The sequence below is a fragment of the Sinohyriopsis cumingii genome, chromosome 15 (assembly GCF_028554795.1).
Source record: "Sinohyriopsis cumingii isolate HCF-2022 chromosome 15, ASM2855479v2, whole genome shotgun sequence".
In the NCBI taxonomy this organism is placed as follows: Eukaryota; Metazoa; Mollusca; class Bivalvia; order Unionida; family Unionidae; genus Sinohyriopsis; species Sinohyriopsis cumingii.
In genome coordinates this window covers 108,773,182-108,792,107 of record NC_142975.1, presented here as the reverse complement: position 1 = coordinate 108,792,107, position 18,926 = coordinate 108,773,182, and the positions used below count along the sequence as shown (strand labels likewise).

The 18,926-nt window shown below is 34.9% G+C and overlaps 1 protein-coding gene across 1 annotated transcript in view; it reads right to left on the bottom strand.

Annotated features, from left to right (window-relative positions):
* Nucleotides 1-911: 911 nt before the first annotated feature.
* The window catches only part of LOC149782450 (lewis-type alpha-(1,3)-fucosyltransferase-like), a 55,791-nt gene continuing 37,776 nt past the window's right edge, over nt 912-18,926 (bottom strand). The window contains exon 3 of the transcript XR_016414367.1: nt 912-10,008. The gene's annotated coding sequence lies outside the window, so the exon portion shown is untranslated. The remainder of the gene's footprint in view (nt 10,009-18,926) is intronic.

Here is an 18,926-nt window from a genome sequence, read left to right as displayed (position 1 = left end):
GCTTGCCATATTCCCCAGATGTAACCATATCTACGCCGTCATACGTGAAACCTCTTTCAAGAGAGCTTGAACTTCTCCTTCTTCTTCTTCTTCTTCTTCTTCTCTCTCTCTCTCTCTCTCTCTCTCTCTCTCTGGTCATGGGAAACAGCATTACTCAGAGTTTATGAGAAAAACATTCTCATAAAACTTCCCACAAAAATCATTAGTTTGGTTTTATTTTTATCTTCAGTGTAAAATTATTCTCGTTTTTCTGCAATAGGTCACTGTCAGATGAAAATGCACCAGATAAACTGTCCAGTGAGACCATAGTGACAGAGGGCAATTTAATGGTGAAGTCGGTCGGGTTGAGAAATCTGAACGAGAAAAGACTGAAAATATGAGTTTCTGTGGGCACAATATCATTGCTGGAATTTCATACTGGAGATGATTTTAGCGTCATCATATACTGAATCAGCTGCAATCTTTTCGAGTCATTCATCTTTCCTAACGACATGATCTGAATGTTGAGGCTATACAATAATGTTTCATATAAACAGTCGATCACATGTCCACGCCATTGCTCGCAATTGAAATCCGGAACGCCATTTTAGGGTCTCATTCCGTCAACATGCAAGATGTTTGCTTCCGCTAAATATACTTTTGATGTTACATTTGTCTTTGATTAGAGTCGTCTTCAACTTTAAAAACCTATCAACATATCAGTGTCATAAAGGCTCCCATCCCCGAACAACAACCCACAAAAAAAGAGAAATATGTTCAGATGTGTAGAAGTTCGTCTCTGACTTTAAACATGTTTCTGTAAACATCCTAAAAATTCAATAAATAAATATTAATTTAAATAAATCAGTTTCCAAACAGAATATATCATGATTGGAATAAATGCTATCCTTTGTCACAAACGAGACTCGGCAAAAGCTTCTAATTTTATTTTGTCTTGGAAACATGAACGGACGAAAACAATATTGAATCGATACGAATTGCTTTGTTTTTTCTTTCATATTTCTATTTTGGGAAAACATATATGGTAAAACTTATATGCCCATTTATGCTTAATATATATTTTGTCATAAACAATTGACATGGCCAGATGCGAGACATTTTCTTTCCTGATCTATCACTTTTTCCCTGTAAGAGACAATTTGTTGAAACTTTATTGAGAAAACATGTTCATTATTAGACGGTTGTCTGGGTTAAAGCATCCAAATCCTTTTTGCAAATAAAAGTAACAGCGAAGTAAAACATTATTTACAGGCAATGTGTAAATTACATGCATTTTGGCACTTAGGGCGCCATACAATATTTTAACGTAGATATTTCCTAAGATGATATGGTAACTAGACGGTGCGAAATCTTTTATATTTACATGCTTGCATCAAAGTTCAAGGTCACAGCAAGGTCGAATATTACTGGGAAACCTTTACTGTCCTCATCGTCACTATTATTCATTCAAGATATTTAGAAGAAAAAAATTCTGTATAAACACTGCCTAGAGACACTTTTGTTGTTTCAAATGTACATTAGTTGTTTAAAGGTGAATAACAAAGATAACTGCCTAACGATGACGGTCACTAATTGATCGTTAATAGTTATGTTGATGTGTACCCTTTCTTTGTTCTCTTTATCAAAATATTTTCTACGTTGTAGTTAGTGTTTCATTCGTTTGCATTCACGTATGTGTGAGTGGTATCTCAGTTGATAGAGTGTCAGCTTGATCATGAAAGGGTCATTGGTTCGATACTCTCCAAGACCAGTATTAGCTGCCTATATGTTTTCTAACAAAGACACTTAGCTCTGATTACCTCGGCTACCACTTATATACTGAGTGAGAGACGACTTCACATCGGTTCTCAAAGTAATTCTTAATTTGTACAGACGTATAGGAACCTTGAGATAACCTTGGAGTGATTACACATGAAGAGTTTGAAGTTAGGGAGAGGCCCTTTTACGAAACTAACCCATGCTGTAATAAAATCTCGATAATACTCTCCATTATGAAGTCTGCTCCTAGCAATAGCTAATTACTCAAAAGTAAAATAGTTATAAACGGAAGTGTAAATACAAGCATCACATACCCTAGGTTTATTGCAACACTTTGATTGCATTTAAATTTCCATAAGATTTTACTGCATTCGGACTGTTATGTCCAAGGTATTCTTATATTCTTATATTCATATTTCTAAATTGCATCACAATCCCGTCAAGGTTAACAACTCCAGCACGTCCAACCCACTTATATATTTCTAAATTACATCACATTATTGTCAAGGTTAACAACTCCAGCACGTCCAACCCACTTGCATATTTCTAAATTACATTATAATCCCGTCAAGATTAACAACTCCAGCACGTCCAACCCACTTGCATATTTCTAAATTACATCACAATCCCGTCAAGGTTAACAACTCCAGCACGTCCAACCCACTTGCATATTTCTAAATTACATCACATTATCGTCAAGGTTAAAAACCAAAACACGTCGAGCCCGCTTGCACATTTCTAAATTACATCCGAATCCCGTCAGGGTTAACGATGATGTTTATTCAAACTACTCTTGTACGACAAATGCAAAAATAATATGTATACATTTTTATGGTATGAGCAAGTCATACGTACACATTGTTCAGCATTTTGATTTATTGTTAGCAAAACCGAAAACTTTATTGTAGATAAGAGTATTTCAGATATGGACAACTGGTGATTACAAAACCTCACCACTGTCCTGCAATTCTGTTAAATGCGTTAACATGCTTTACATAAGTAAATACATTTACTGAGATCAAAACCGACTATAATGAAACTCAATTGTTCACACACAAGTCATTGAACATTTAACTAATGATCAGTGATGAATGAAGATATACAGATCTCAGCATAACGTGGCTTTTGGGCAGAATCAGTTATACTGGGATGTCTGGACGGCAACGTATGGTTTGATAGGTGAAAAGTGTAATTCAGCTGTCTTATTAGTATAATAATTTGATGTTTATCTCCAGATGGAATAACGACTTTCTGAATGTAAAATACATAGACCTACTATGATGTATTCAAATCAAATAGCAAACGTGATACAATGAAAACACTCGATTCCATCTGCAACAATATAAACAATCCACAATGGACCGAAAGCACATTGAGCTGCATACTATATTTTGGGGCAGCCAACAATTGCTGTTGTACTGGCTGTTTAAAGACGTCAATACATGTTCCAGCTAAGACTGGACACCATGTTCACTACAGAAATGAATTCTATTGAAAGCTTGAATTGGACAGACTGATGGGGGAATATATAGACTGTCTCAATGAATGATGTGTCATGTGATTTGTACATTTTATGCTCGTGTTGAAAACAAAACACTGTTACACTGTGTTCAACAGTATTAGACACTGTTAAGAAGATAATGTACCTATTCATTTTAAGACAGCACGGTTATGAAACAGATGAAAACATTGTGGTAATAATTCAATAAAATATACGTTGGACAGTATCAACAAAGTCATAAAGAGAGCGATAAGTGAAGATTATATCACAATGGTCGGTCTCCTTGAGAAAGCGGTTTATGTCAAAACACCACTTGATAATTGGAATTGCAAAGTATCAAAAGAATATGTTGCTGTTGGACATACCAGTATTAGAGATGGACTCAAATATCTTTTACTGCACCGGTGATTATAGTGACATAAGAAATGTTTGGATTGGAATCGGTTCTACAACCATGAAATGTACATGAAAAGGTTAAATAAGGATGACTACAGATAGTAACAACAAAAAGGTATTATTGGCTGTCAGATACGCAATTCAAAGTTAAATTAACTCCCTGTAATAATTACACAGACGCAGACTGCGGGTTTTAAAGCCAAAAAATGATTATATTTCCATGGTTCAAATCAGTAACACAAATAAACTATTTCAATGGTTACTACTCATATTTTCTAGAGTCTAGGCGTCCTAAATATTTACGGTGATTTTATTCTATTCACTTTTATGTGTCGTAACAATTAGTTACAAATGGGAATCATTAATAGATTGAATATCAGTATCAGGGATGAAGATGGAAAACTGATAGATTTTTTTTTTATTTTTTTTTTTTTTTTTTTTTTTTTTTTAATATATAGGCAAAGTAAATAGTCTAGGTCATGCAGAGCATTATGATGTGCACGATAGTTTTTCTTGTTCATTAAGACTCCGCCTTCGAGTTGTTGAGATATCGTTAAGATGATCTACTACGTTATCTTTTTACAAGGTTCGTCGCTTGGTTAATACTGAGATGATAATATACAGGGGAAATAGATGCTGCACTAAGTCAGCAATAACTAGTGCCTACAATTTCAACAATAACTGCATTACCAATCTAACAGATAGAAGACAGCTAATAGAAGTATGTGCAAATTCGAGTTGATACTCAAGGACGTAAAACTTTGGAGGAGAACATTTAAAAAGGTTTTAAATCGTAATGCAAAAATGTCAACAATAACTTAATAACTATTGAACAATGTGCTAAAAAAAGAGCTAACAAAATCTCAAAACTATAGAACAACTGATAACATAAAAGCTTTTAGATGCTCAGCAATTGTTCAGAAAGAGATTCAATAACTTATATATTGTTTTACAGGCAATATACTCGGAAAATATAAGAGCAGGTGCTCTTCTAAAGACAGACCTCGCAAGAGGAAGAAAAAAAAATACATTGCATCCGACAGTACCTACAAGCGAAGAAAGGATAAAATGTGAAATAAATTCCTTAAAAGTTGCATGTTGAAAATGAATAAAAGTCATTTGATGATTATGAAATTCTAAAATCTCAAATGGAAAAATCAAGCTGAAATAAACTCTGAGAGCAACATTAAAAAATGTGTTTCTTGCAAATGCAACATAAATAGATACGGCATTGTCTCTAAAACGGAATGATTTACATATAGGAATAGGACAAGTGACTTTCAATGTATTAATTCTACCAGGTAATTTTTATCACTTTCATGATATGGAAGTAAAATGAGATGATATTAATGTAGTGGCAATTAATTTGGAAAGAATGTTTGTAAAATACATTACAGTATCATACGGAAGGGGGGGGGGATTTTTCAAGTTAAACGACTGCAACATTTTGATGGCATACAAAAATACATACAAACCTAAGTCGGTTTGGACAAAGAATATTGAATAAGATATACTCAGCAAAAATTTCAGATAAATACGATCGGTGGCAGGTAAGTACAAAGTAATGGGCTATAATCAAAATTTTGTTGTGCATTTCCCGCTGCATGTTTGCTCTTCCTAGTCATTTCAGAACACACAACACTTGCAAACTCGCAAACGCCTCTAACATAATACAGTAAAGCACTCAGGAATAAGTACTAGTAAACCTTTGTCTTGAATACTACACGACTACTTTTGAATCAATTGCACAATTAGTTAGTGACAAAACACAGAATAGGAATTGTTTTCTTTTCTGATAACATCAGAGATAATTATAGAATTAGGAACCGATAAAACATTTTAAAAAACCACACTTAATTCTCCAAGAATGAGCCTGGTGTGTGTCCAGATAACGTGCCCAAGAGAAAAAAAAAGCGTGGAAATGACTTTGAAAGTTTGTCAACTCAGCAATAACAATCTCAGTGACATATGGAAAGACTAATAAATATGATATAGTCTCAGGATTTCATTTCAAACAAGAGTTTACAGTCACCACTGAATATTTTTCAGTGAACAATAACAATACAAACAAATTTGTAACGTAAGTTTAAAAACTGACAACAATCCTCATAAACGAGTAATTTAGTGAGATGCTGTCATTTATATATCACCAGCGTTAAATATTTGGTCTTATATTTGTCACCTATTTCCCATCCACATTTAGTAGGTACTTAAAACGCTTCCAAAATGATCAGGTGCTTAATCTAAACACGTGTTTGTTAACATCATGGTCCACACTGAAATAGGTGTCCGTATGAGCGGGTAACTTATTGAGAAATAAGCAACAAAAATTTTCATTTTTGTAATCATAATTTGAATGCAAAATACTGATCTAAATTCGTTTAGCTTTTGAATTTTGATTTCGGCTTGTGACAGCGCCATTAATTGCCAAGATGGTAGACCATTTAAGGAGGCAAACTGGATATACTTCTATTTATGCTGTGTGAACCAGTCTAAAGGTTCTAGTATATGCAGAGAGTAAAAACATGAAGACCTGGACGCGGGAATAATGATGATACGGTGTTTTCAATTTTCTTTACTGATTTTTCAATGCAACATATCTTAGTGTCATTACTTATGTTGTGTAAAATATTATTATTGTGCTCTCAGTTGAGTTCAGCATATAAAGGTATACATATACGAGTGTGGTAACTTTAAACTTATCAACGGATTATTTGTATACTTTATTTATTGCACAAAAAACGACACGAATAAAATAATATAAGTGATCTTAGGATGTTGAAAGGCACATACATGTGATACCTTGTAAATATGCATGTTGTTTCGAGGTATACTCATTGCACTGTCGCGGCAAGAGTTGTTACTCGTGCCCAATCTGATTGAAATCAGGTCTCTGCTGTCCTATGTGAAGATCTGAGGACGATCGCTTAAGGGTCATGTATAACAACGGAGATCTGATTTTAATCAGATTGACATCGTGCCGTTAGGTGAGATGGCAAGAATACGGGAATTAGTATTATTTTTAAAAACTGCGTATAATGAATGACACAGGAAAAGAATAACGGCAGGATTGGAATTTCCATTTATTAAATGATTCTTCTCCTTACTCAATTATTTTCTTCAGTAACATTGAAAATATGGACTGGTAATCCCTGAAGACTCACTGAAGACTTTAAGAATACAGTAAAGACATACAGTCCTGCACACATTCGATTGCACGCGTGTTTACAGTAAGCTAAAGGTTTTATTAAACAAAAGAGATTTGCAAACAAGATGCGAGCAGAAGATTCACTTAAATTCATGAACATGAGCGTTGCAATAAGAATTCGTGCACTTTATACAAGCCTGGTTGCTAAGTGCAACTGGAATTGTTGGATAGTGCATGGTAAGACAAAGTCGATGAAGAATAACGGGGGAAAGGGGTTTTCTCCCCCAAATGAGAGTGCTTTTGTTTATGCCTATTTTTTAAATCCTTTTTTCTTTTGTTTACAAAATAATGCTTTACTTTTCTTTTCCTTGCTTAGATTTTCTTAAAAATCGTGTCTTTTTTTGGTCTAAATGTCACATCGATGATATTTATGTCATTCTTGTCGTGCAGTTGTTGCTGCCATCTTCAACATCGTTCTTTGACTTTCTTTTCATACAACCAATTTTATATCGATACAGAATAAAGACTTTGCATACTATTTCAGTGTGAATATCGTACATGCATAGCAAATACATACATTTTATACTGCATGTTAGATTTTATGATATTCACAAGTAAATTATTTATTTAATAAACAGTTTTATTTTAAATAAATAATTTATAAAGTACAACAGAGTGCAGGTCAACGAAACCCAATAATTCACGACCGTAGATCCCGGGATACGAAATGGCACGCCTATACTAAGAAACCGGGCATGCCAAAGTCCCTTTAATGACAAAGGTGGCCGGTCCGCCTAGGTACCAAGAGCCTGACAGCATTTGATGTAGATTCTGCAACTGATTGTTAATGTCCACACACACGCATGTCTATCTCTGTTACTCTTTCTTGAGACTTACTAAGGTTGGAAAACACCCATCTGTTAAAAGATGTATAGTGGACACTTCAGGTGACACAGAGTAGACTCGTTTTCTTAAACCATTCCTTCCTTCCAAACGAGGCAGGGTTATAAAAAAGCACAATCCAGTTGAGTTCTAAGATCCATGCTCGTCTCCCTGGATCAAACTAATCAAAACCCCTGAGCCGCGACAAATTATTTATTAAAAACAAGCAATAACAGAAGCAAACCTATGTCTGTTCACACTGCTAACTGTTCTGTCCATAACGTTCAAGGAGTAATCAATATAGAGCAGCGTCAACATGTATATCCCATTACTATCAGCTTAAACAGGTGATAGATTTATTGCCTTTTGCAAAAGCGTGAAATGAATCTGAGGCTGTCTATCTATGTATAAACAACACAGAAACGTGGGTCAGCTAATTTGAAAATTGGTTCGTGAGAACAGACTGCACCGCAACGTCCGATCTCCACTGTCCTAAGTGAGAGACAGTGGAGATATGATTTTAATCAGAGTGGACTGCACTATAACGTTATACGGCTCCAAGCTTCAATCTCGTAGTAGATTTATATGAAAGGTGTCTAAAATAGTAAATCGAAACAAACAGCAGGCAAAGTTTCAAAATACACAGTAAGTGTTAACTTGTACTGTCATGGAATTGGATTAAACCATTCTTAAGCACTAACGCGTCAGGGCCACAACCCAAACGTGACAAGTTCCGGTGTTTTCTCAAAACTGATCTTGGCATTATGAGATTGCAATCTGTATGGAAGATTTGCTTGCCTTAGAATTTCAAGAGTTTGACAACACACCAATCTACGCACCTCCGAAATTAAAGATTTGACAACGGACGTGGACATAGAACACAATTAATTTTACTATATGTTCTTTACATTTGTTTCTCAGTAATGACCTTTCCACTGTGTGACAATCAATACAAATCATATGTTAATCTAAAATACCTTCAAAGATGACTTCACGGTGAAGTTCTCGTCAAAGGTTGTCCTGCTCTTTTTTGAGATGCTGGACTGTCAGCAGAGCAACATGTAAACAGAACACAGATTTCACTTCCGGATCATCACCAAGGCCTTATTACTCACTGTGCACTGTCGTCGAAATACACACAGACAACATCACCCTGAGCTCATATTCTCAAGAATAAACAATTACCTTTATATCCCTACCAAAAAAGCATAAATAAAACTCTTCTATGACCACCAAAATGAGAGAGGGAAAATGTTCTAAAAATAGACTAGAACTACATTCGTGGGTACTGAACTGGAAGTATTAATTGTGATCCAATTCCTGACAGGGTTAGACAATTTCATCTCCATGGACAAAACTTCCATCTGTGATCAAATCAATGTCTCTTAAATACTGCTGCAAAGTTTTAAGAAATTTCATCCATGAATAGGAGTTGCAGGCTTTTAGCTGACACCACTGTAACACAAGCACAAGCCAATTCCAAATGGCCGAATTTCAAAAATGCACAAAACTTAAAGTTTAATTGTGATTTTGCTAATGAAGATAAACACTTCAAATAAACTGCAATTAATTTTAGTTCTAACACCAATCTGGAAATATTTAGAAATTAAACTTGACTTTTTAACTTTCTTAGAAACTTCAATTGTAAAACATGATACATATTTTTATATGAAAATTTAAATTTAAGTTAAATTTTAATGAAAATTTAAAACCTGAAGTTGACAAATTTTGTTCTATGGTAAAGTCTCTCCATTCCTTTGTCATAAACATCAATGGTTTTCCTTATCAGGTGTGACGCAGTTAAACCAGAGCTTGTCAATCAAAGGTAACATCTGAAATCTGGTAGCATCTAAATACGCAAGCTAGGTCTAACCAAGTACATGACTTTGTTTCCACCCATGAAGGGGAGGAGTCTTCAGATGTTACGCTTCCAGTAGTATTGAAGAGTTGGTGAAGTTCTCTGAAACCAAGCTAGCATGCCTTCTCCTAGCTATATAAGTGAGACAGAGAGGATAATTCTTGTATTTTACATGCAGTTATTGTAATTGAAACCATGAAAGGGTACAAGAAGAGGAAGACAACTTTTTTTAAACCTGGATATATTCCACATAACAAAGGAGTCGCATATCTGACTGATGATACTCTACCAAGTTCCAGTGCTGCATCTGTTCCAGTGACCAGAAGAATGGATGCAGACAAGTTCTCTCTCATAGCAGTGACAAAACCCACAAATGGGGGTCTCAAGTCAGTTCAGGCACCAGACTGTAATGGCACACCTGGGTCTGCAAAAATTATACGACCATCATCCAAAGCAAAACTGGACCTGAAAGAGACAAATTTAAATGAGCACGATGGGACACGTATGATCTGTGTGAAAAAAATGTTGAAATGTGGAATGATATCATTCATCGCCATGGTAATCAAGTCAACATATGTGGCAGACCAGAGTTCAAAATTGCTAATGAAATAAAATGGGGACTTGCTTGGAAGCATACTATGATGTGTAAAAACTGCAGCTTTAAGTCACCAGAGTATAAGTTGTATGAGGAGATAAAAACAAATAAACCTGGGCCAAATCCTGCTACTGTAAATATGATGTTTCAAGCTGGACTACAAGATACACCAATGGGCAACACCAGGGCTAGATACTTGCTTGCAGTATGGACATGACAGACAAGCTGAAACTAGTCAGACAGGTTAATGTCATGCGTGGTGTTCAGCATCCTGAGCAAATAAATGTTGCTTTTGATGCAAGATACTTGCCATTAGCTTTGGACATGAAAAGAAACCTGGTCAAAGTTCATCACAAGCTGTTGGAATTGCCTGCGAAACAAACTGTTACAGAGAAGCAATACATTGTGGGAACTACAGTAGAAAAAAAGCTGTGTTGGACTGGAGCATGGCTGAAGGGGAAAGGTTTTGATGTGCACTGTCCAGGAGACCATGTTGACTGCACAGCAAATCTGTCAACAGTTGCACCACATTCAGAGTATGAAATGGCAAGAGAAATGGGAAACAAGTTTGTGCTGCAAGAGATTTACATTCGTGGGTACTGAACTGGCAGTATTAATTGTGACCCGATTCCACGTGCTCCAAAAGCATGAGCATTATTACTTTTAACAAAAACACATGTTGACACATTTTTACGAAGAATTATACTTAGTTTAAAATATAGTCAATGCATATATTAGAAAGACCTTAGCAAGCCACGAAAATAAACAAAGTAGTGAGGCCAAGTGTTTGGAACTATTTTGTTACTTTTAACATAGAGACGTGTCCCCAGAGCTGGTCGGCGTAGGGATACTATCCAAAAATGGACAGTAAATTGCCAAATAGCAGAGTAATAGTTTACTAGAAAGGAGTTCGGTTGAATACACACAATTTCTCTATGTCCACTCCTCTGTCCTATCATAGGTTCACTACATTATTCACAAACTCACTGCCTACACTGAGCTACAAGACAGAGGAGTCTGGTGTTTTGTAAAACTGTTAATTCCATCGTTAAAGTCTATAGTGCCATTCGCATACGTTCAATACTTTCAATTTAACCTGAGTTCAATTTTAATTGTCAGCATAACATACTCATTGAAAAATATGTTTTACAAACATTAGATTGATGTTAACTTAAACGAAATATAATGCAAGTTAAATAATAGAAGATAATTTATAAATTTTAAACAAATATAACATTTAGGATTTGCATGGATGTCAATAGTACGCGTTCAGATTAACAACGCAACTAAACTGCTCTTTTGTCAAAGAAGTTGAAAGATAATCAATACTTTTGCCAGGCTATGGTAATTAATGTTAATTTGGAGAGCTCTCTGAGTCAGTTTGAATTGCGTTTACGTGAGATTGAATTGCTTTGACATGCAAAAAGGCAATTACATTTCTAAATAAACCATGGCTGTCATCGTGGTAGGCATGTACATTTATATAGAAATATAAAGTGATGGGTGGAGAAGAATTTGGAAATAGCTAAATTTGAGAGAGAGAGAGAGAGAGAGAGAGAGAGAGAGAGTAATAGTTTTTTATACTCGCAACTCAAGGATCTGTGAATACATATTTCATAAACTTATTTCACTTTTATCTTATGGTTCAAATATAAATATTTATTTATTATTTTGGCAAAACTTGCTGTAAGTAGTAAATATTATTAATATCACGTGTTCTGCATGTTGAAATGCGAGACTAACCAAGATAATGACTACTAGAAGGAAACGCATACAACAGATACAAGAAACTGTAGCCATAAATGCAGAAGAAGGATGTGATACACACAAACCCTAACTAAAGGTGTTGATATTTGTATTGTGGCGAGATCGCAGGGCATAAAACTCGCAGAACATAACGCATTAGGAACTGAACACGACCGACCTCTTTTCGGTAACTTATCTCGCACCGAGTTACTGTATTTTACTCAGACACCAATCTTCAATAAAAGGTCTTGTATCTTGTATCCTTCCCTCAATTTTGTGGAAAGACCCGCGGGCAAAAGCCTTGCAAATTTGAGCTGGCCCAAACGGAATTTTCTCAATACATCGATGAAGAAAAATGAATTAGTAATGTTGTAAACTTCTCTTTTGACCAAGGGCTTCTGGGCAATCAAATCAGTTACAATTAACCGTTATTAATAAATTTTGTAATGATTTTTCACGACCATCATGGAATCGGATTTATGCTTTACCCCCTTCATGGATTTCCTGGTCCTTTTATTCTGACCTCGTCCTTCCTTTCCTCGGACGTCAGACTGTCCCGTCCCTCTCTCAGAAAGCTCTTCCTTATTGCTGTTTTCTTTCTGAACTTGTGCGTCCTAGCACTAAAACCTGTCTTTCTATTTACAAGACGGCTACCTGATCCCTTTCTTTTTTAACGAGGGAAGCACTATTCTATTTAGACTTTCCACGGAGTCGAATACGTTTCCTCTTCCAGGAAATGTTCAGACTAAAGAATTTCGACTAAGGTCGTCACTTTAAGTCTGATTGCTCTAAAGTGTACGCCTTAATTTATTCCGCCTAATGGTGAGCAGCGGTCTCTATTTTTTCCCAAAGAAATAATTCCTTTCATCAGGTTTAGACAGCTCAGAATCTGTGAACGACCGTGCGTAACACCTTCCCTTTGAAAAAATGATAAGTGGACATAGTTCCTACCAAGCGGTTAGGGTTGGTAGCTCAAATGTTCACTTTCTAAGGATCGTGTTAAGATACCCCGGTCAATTTCACTGAGTTGGAATGCTGCCCCTTTGAAGTTTACACTGACATGGGGGGGGGGGGGGAGATGAACGAAGAAAGGTAGAATGACCTTCACAAGACTTCTGGCTTAAATGCGATAAATTTTAATGCTCAATGCATTCAACTTTAAGGTTCACTGCAATTCAAAATTCAACACTTCACACCTGGCTCGCATTTTGCTTTACACATTTTGCACAATGGACCGTTTAAGAACAATGTTTTGTACCAAGCATTATATAACATTATTTTATTATGCATGCAATAGAAGCCTGAAATAAGAATTGAGTGATTAAAATGTTCTGTATTTTTAAAAACTCATTCGATTATTGAACAAAATGAAATAAACATCTTGCTGAAAGAAGTTAAGAATGCTATAAAATTCTGCAAAATTATATACTGCGAAGTTAGTTCGAATATTAGTTGATTTTTATATATACGGGAAATGGTACTTTTTAATGCTTTTGGAGGAATTTTAGTCTTATGATACGAAATATATTGTAGTCATATTGTAGTCCTTTAATGTATAATGAACGTACTTGATCTGACAGGCTTTCAGATTGTATGTGAACATTTAGAACTTCAACTTCAAAAAGTTTCAATGTTGCTGCAAATGAATCATAATTTTATTCCGGACGATCCAATACCAAAGTAGATGTGATATTTGAAGTTACTGCATGATTAAATTAGTAAAAAGAACAACATTAAGAACATGTAAAGATTAACGGTGTTGTTTCATAATTGGATTGTTTGTTTTATTAAAGAATCGCAGAAAACTAATGAAGCGGTCAGTGTTCATTCAAAGAGCCTGTCAATGCTATAATCACCTTCAAAGTTTAGATATTTGATCTTATTAACTGCTTTCGTAGCTCATCCACTTAGTCAATACATCGTAAATAAATGTGTTTTTTTTCTTTTCTTCCGTGTTCAGTTTCCGTGTTCAGTTTCACTTTTTTATTTGTTAATCTTGTTGTAAATATTGCCATTTTAAGCGTGATCTCACCGCATTTTCTCGATAGTTATCAGTGAATGTACGGCAGTAAACAATATTAAATTAGACTCTGGCCTGGCCTGAAAAAAACAAAAACTGCTAAGACAAAATAAAGTAATAACCGTCCTCGGGATGTGGTATAAGGAAGAAAATTAAATAGTTAAAATGATATTCCTTATGTATCTCTATCTGTTTCTCAATATCATGATTTGTTACACACGAACTGACATACAAAATACAAAGGATAGACATGCTTAATAAGGTTACATGTAATAATTGTATAGCCACATGTGAGAAATATATGCGTGGCACTAAAACTGTAAATGCATAACTCATCAGTTTATTCACTGTGTGGATTATTAATGTCGATTTCGAAGGAATATTCTCTATGATTGGTAATATATAATGGCACAGTGAAGCATTCAATAACACAGTCACAATCTATGATAGATATGTAGATTTAAAGACATACATCATTTTCTTCTGTACTACACTAAAGTATGGTATATTGCAGCATCAGGCCCCATCCCATCCCTTTCAAAGGCAAATGCCGTTTAAACCAGAATATTGACTTAAATCTCCTTAACTGTATTTTTAATTTTACCTATATAGCATCTTGTAGTTTAGGATGTATTTTTGTATGTATATGTAAGGAGATATGCACCACAAGAAGCGTTGTTACGAGTCTATGCTCTTAAAAAAGTAACAGAAAAGAGTGAAGACAACAAGCTTTGTAAAATGTAACAAATAATTTATTTCCCTAGAATAAAAGCAAAAAAATGAGAAAAAATAACTTACGGTAGTGCGAATTAATTCCAAAAAAGATCCAAGAATTAAAACACAAGTCCTGTCAATGAAAAGTCCTAATTGAATCACAGTTCAAATGAAAATCCAAAATGGAAGGTGATGACATCTGTAATAGTCCGCGTAGTACTGATGTGTCAACAGTCTTTTGCTGAATCACAGAAAATACTATTCCAGTTTTTGAATTCCGTATAAATTCCAGTAAATGTCTTTGTCCAAGAATGATCAGAGTACTTTTGAATTTCCTGGGAAAATAATTACTTGAATTCAATAATCTGAAGAAAATAAAATCTCAGCCCAAACTGGACACAACATAAAACAACTTGACGTCTAAAGTGTTTAAAGCACGACTGATAAAAAGCTTATCTTAATATCAGTTATAAGACTAAATAAAACGCAAAACAGATTCCCGGATGGGGTCAAGAGTTCATCCTTCTAGAAAAAAAATAGAAGTTTGTCACATGATAATTATCACGCCGTCCAGATATGTCCTTGACTCAACTTAATGATTCTTACTCTGAGAAGGATAATAAAATAGAATTAAAAAAGTTTTTTGTTTTTACTAAAACTGTCACTGATTTTGAAACAAGGCCAGCAACGGGATACAAAAATTCTATTATTATTTGTTTTCATCGAAAATATTATTTTTTTAAAATCAGTCATAACTGACCTCTATTCTGGACAATATCATATCTAGTAAACACAATTACATTACAATAGCATGTAATAGAATAATATTTTTTAAATAACTAACAGACAAACAATTAAATTACATATACATAACAGCGTCTACTGCATATTTTATTTCTCCTACTTATACTCATTTTGGTTACGGCATCTTGTATGTGATAAAATAGCAATGTTCAGACACGCAATTCAATAACATGGTACTTAACTAAGTCACCGCTCCATTTGTGTTTATTGCTTCCAAAAACTCCTCCGGTGTCTCTTAAACAACACACTGCCATGTGCAAAAGTAAGGGTAAAATTGTTTGCAGACACTTCTAAACCCAAACAAACCATTAAACTCGTCAAGTTATACGATAAAGAATCAAGAAAACTGATGAAGTGAATACTCGAGAACATAGACCCCAACGAATAACTGAGGTGACAGGAAACAACTTGACCCGAGATGATAAGAAAATACCCATGACAATCTATATTTTGACATACTGCACAAAATCTTTACCAAGGCTGGCTTTCCTTATATTGGAATAGGTGCTTGAAATGCCAACATTTCTGCCACCATAAGCATATCTGCAGCATAAATGAAGTTTGTACTCGCTGTGGCGCGGAACATCATAATAACTCCACTTGAATGCCAACTGTAAAAGCGGCCACTACGCATGCTCAAAGGAATTATCCCAGGTGGAAATAAAGAACAGAATAAAACAATTAAACGTTCGAAATCCAGAATGGTTTGTCTTTGCAAGAAAAGACCAGCACTTCAAGCGTTTCCAGAGGGGCATCTTATGCTAAGGCGATAATGATTGTTAAGCCCAAACGCGCAATACATGTAGCATCACAAGCATTCCTACACCGCAAAGGCTCATACAGAGATGAAGACTGAACACGGCAGATTGGAAAACATTTCAATCTCTCTGCGAATCAAATCTGACAGGCAGTTGTTTCCACAACATAGTCGATCAAATAATCATAGAAAGAAAGACAGGGATCTTGCAGGGGATTCCATACCAACATATCCGGCTATTCCATCAACAAATCCTGGTTCGATAATACGTGAGAAAGAACACTTACGCAGCTGATGAAATGTTTTAAGTAATTCAGTACAAATCCAGCAACCGATAATCTGAATAAATACCGTAATACCGAGATATAACTCGTCCTACCATTTAAAAGAGCAGGAGAAAAACGTGGAGATCCTTTGTTTCTAGGTTGTACTTTTCCTCCTCTATTAAATCAGAATGCAATATGATACGACAAATATTGGAATATTGGCAAAAATAATAGCAGCTGTATCAAGCATTAAACGACATCTGATAGAATGGCCACAGCCGTATCAGAAACCTCGAATACGTAAACCGAAGAAAACAGTATCCAAATCGAGTGTTATGTATATCTATATTTGTAACCTTTGGTACATATCTGTATCTATATTGTGCATACTTGTTTGCATGAGTGTAAATTGTAGTGTCATCTATAAAACATGATATGTAACTAATTTTATTTGTCTATTGGTGTGGATTATATTATAAATATTGAGCTATACATACATGTTTACAAATTAAATTCAGCCTATATATTTAACTGTTGTAAAGTTGCTTACGCTTTTAAGGTTGTGTTTAGATATAATTTGAGAGGAAACATTAGTTTGGATTATTCATTGGAGTTACGAATTGCTCACTGGACTAAAATATTATTTTAGAACTATTGTGAATTTATTCTAAGGAGTTTTGGACAATGTCATTGTGATACATCAGGACTGTTGGCAGACCAGCACATTCTATGATGTGTAATTCATTCCGAACATTCGATTCCTTTTGTTCTTGTGTAGAATATTTGAGACTGTTTTGAATGTAATTCATAATATTATAATTTCCTCTTAAATTTTCATTTCGTAACTGTGATAGTTAAATTATTTGTTATGTTTAGAAAACTTCTTGATTTTGTTCCTTTCTGTTACTTAATGTATGACCTTACAATCATATCACTGGAAAGGACCAAATATATCCTTCCAAACATAGTTCCATGGCATCAACAATCTGTATTTGTAAATCCATTTGAGAACTCGGTAATATCCCAGATCTTACAAAAACATGACCTCAACAATCCCGAAAGAGCATTCAGTAGTGTCGTCTGTCTCGTCACATTGTCATAAAGAGTCATCAAATGGCAGATGGAGCTGTCTTTACATATTGAATAAATCAACATATTCGTCCTACGTGGCAAATGTGTGGAATGAAAACACCATAAAATTGGGAACATGAAACTCACCATTTGCGAGTAGCACCCCTGTTATAGAAGAAATCGGAGAAATCAGTTTGTACTGTGCTGATTGCTTATCGGACGTGCATATCTGACTCGTGCATACCTCCTGAAGGGAAGGTTGACAAAACTACATACCCTTACAGTGGAAACAAGGATGACAAAACTAGATACCCTTACAGTGGAAACAAGGTTGACAAAACTACATACATTTACAGTGGAAACATGTTCTTTGTAAGACAACTATTTTGAGGTGAACTGCATGAAGAAGCTGTATGATAATGTAACTCTACAAAATTTAGGTTTTTATGCTCATGTTTAAAGACCATATACATACATTCGTGAAGACATGGTCCGTATAACTGAAATTATAATGCGGAAATCATGAAAGGACTTCATACGCTCCGTCTTACGGCAGGCTTATCTTAGAGTGGAGGGGAGCAGTGGACATAACCATCTCGCTACTGGTACGAGGATTCATAGACAACATGCAATTTATCTTCTCTAAATTTTGAGGCACTTGCTGATTATAAACACATTTAATACACATAAAGTTTATTAGCTAACAAAAATGTTCCTATTATTCGCCGTTGTTGGTAGTGAATAGCCGTCCCGAAGGATATTCGGCGGCGAAGTTCGTGATGTAGTGTAATTAGGAAAACTTTTTGGCACGGTGTTCACGCATAATTTTGATTGGGAGTAATGTCATACAGACTGCTGCAATCGTGAATACGTGTATTCCTCTAACGACTTTCCTCATTGATGACGTTGATATTCTTTTATTCCTCCATTTTCTGAAGATTTTAAGACAAAGTAATGAAATGCAATGAAATACATAGAATCACAAAAGTAGTGGATTCGTTAATTATGAAGTGCTCTGAATTATTTCCAATAGCAAACGAATAAATAAATTAACATCATTACTAAACTACATATATATATATATATATATATATATATATATATATATATATATATATATATATATATATATATATATACACACACACACGATAGGACATTTGAAAATGTATCCTCACAACAAAAATAGCTAGTTTCCTAATCGCTTTGCAATCCAGTACAAGTATTTCTTTCCTTATATTCTGTGTGAGTTCTCTATTGAATCGAATATATAATATCCTTTATCTTAATGAAATACTTGGTAGAGAGTCTGATCATATTTATCTATGCCTTAAGTTCTAAACGTTCTGATATGTCATTTAAACAACCAGGTAGTATAATCAGTATACCATCATCGATCTGATCACAGAA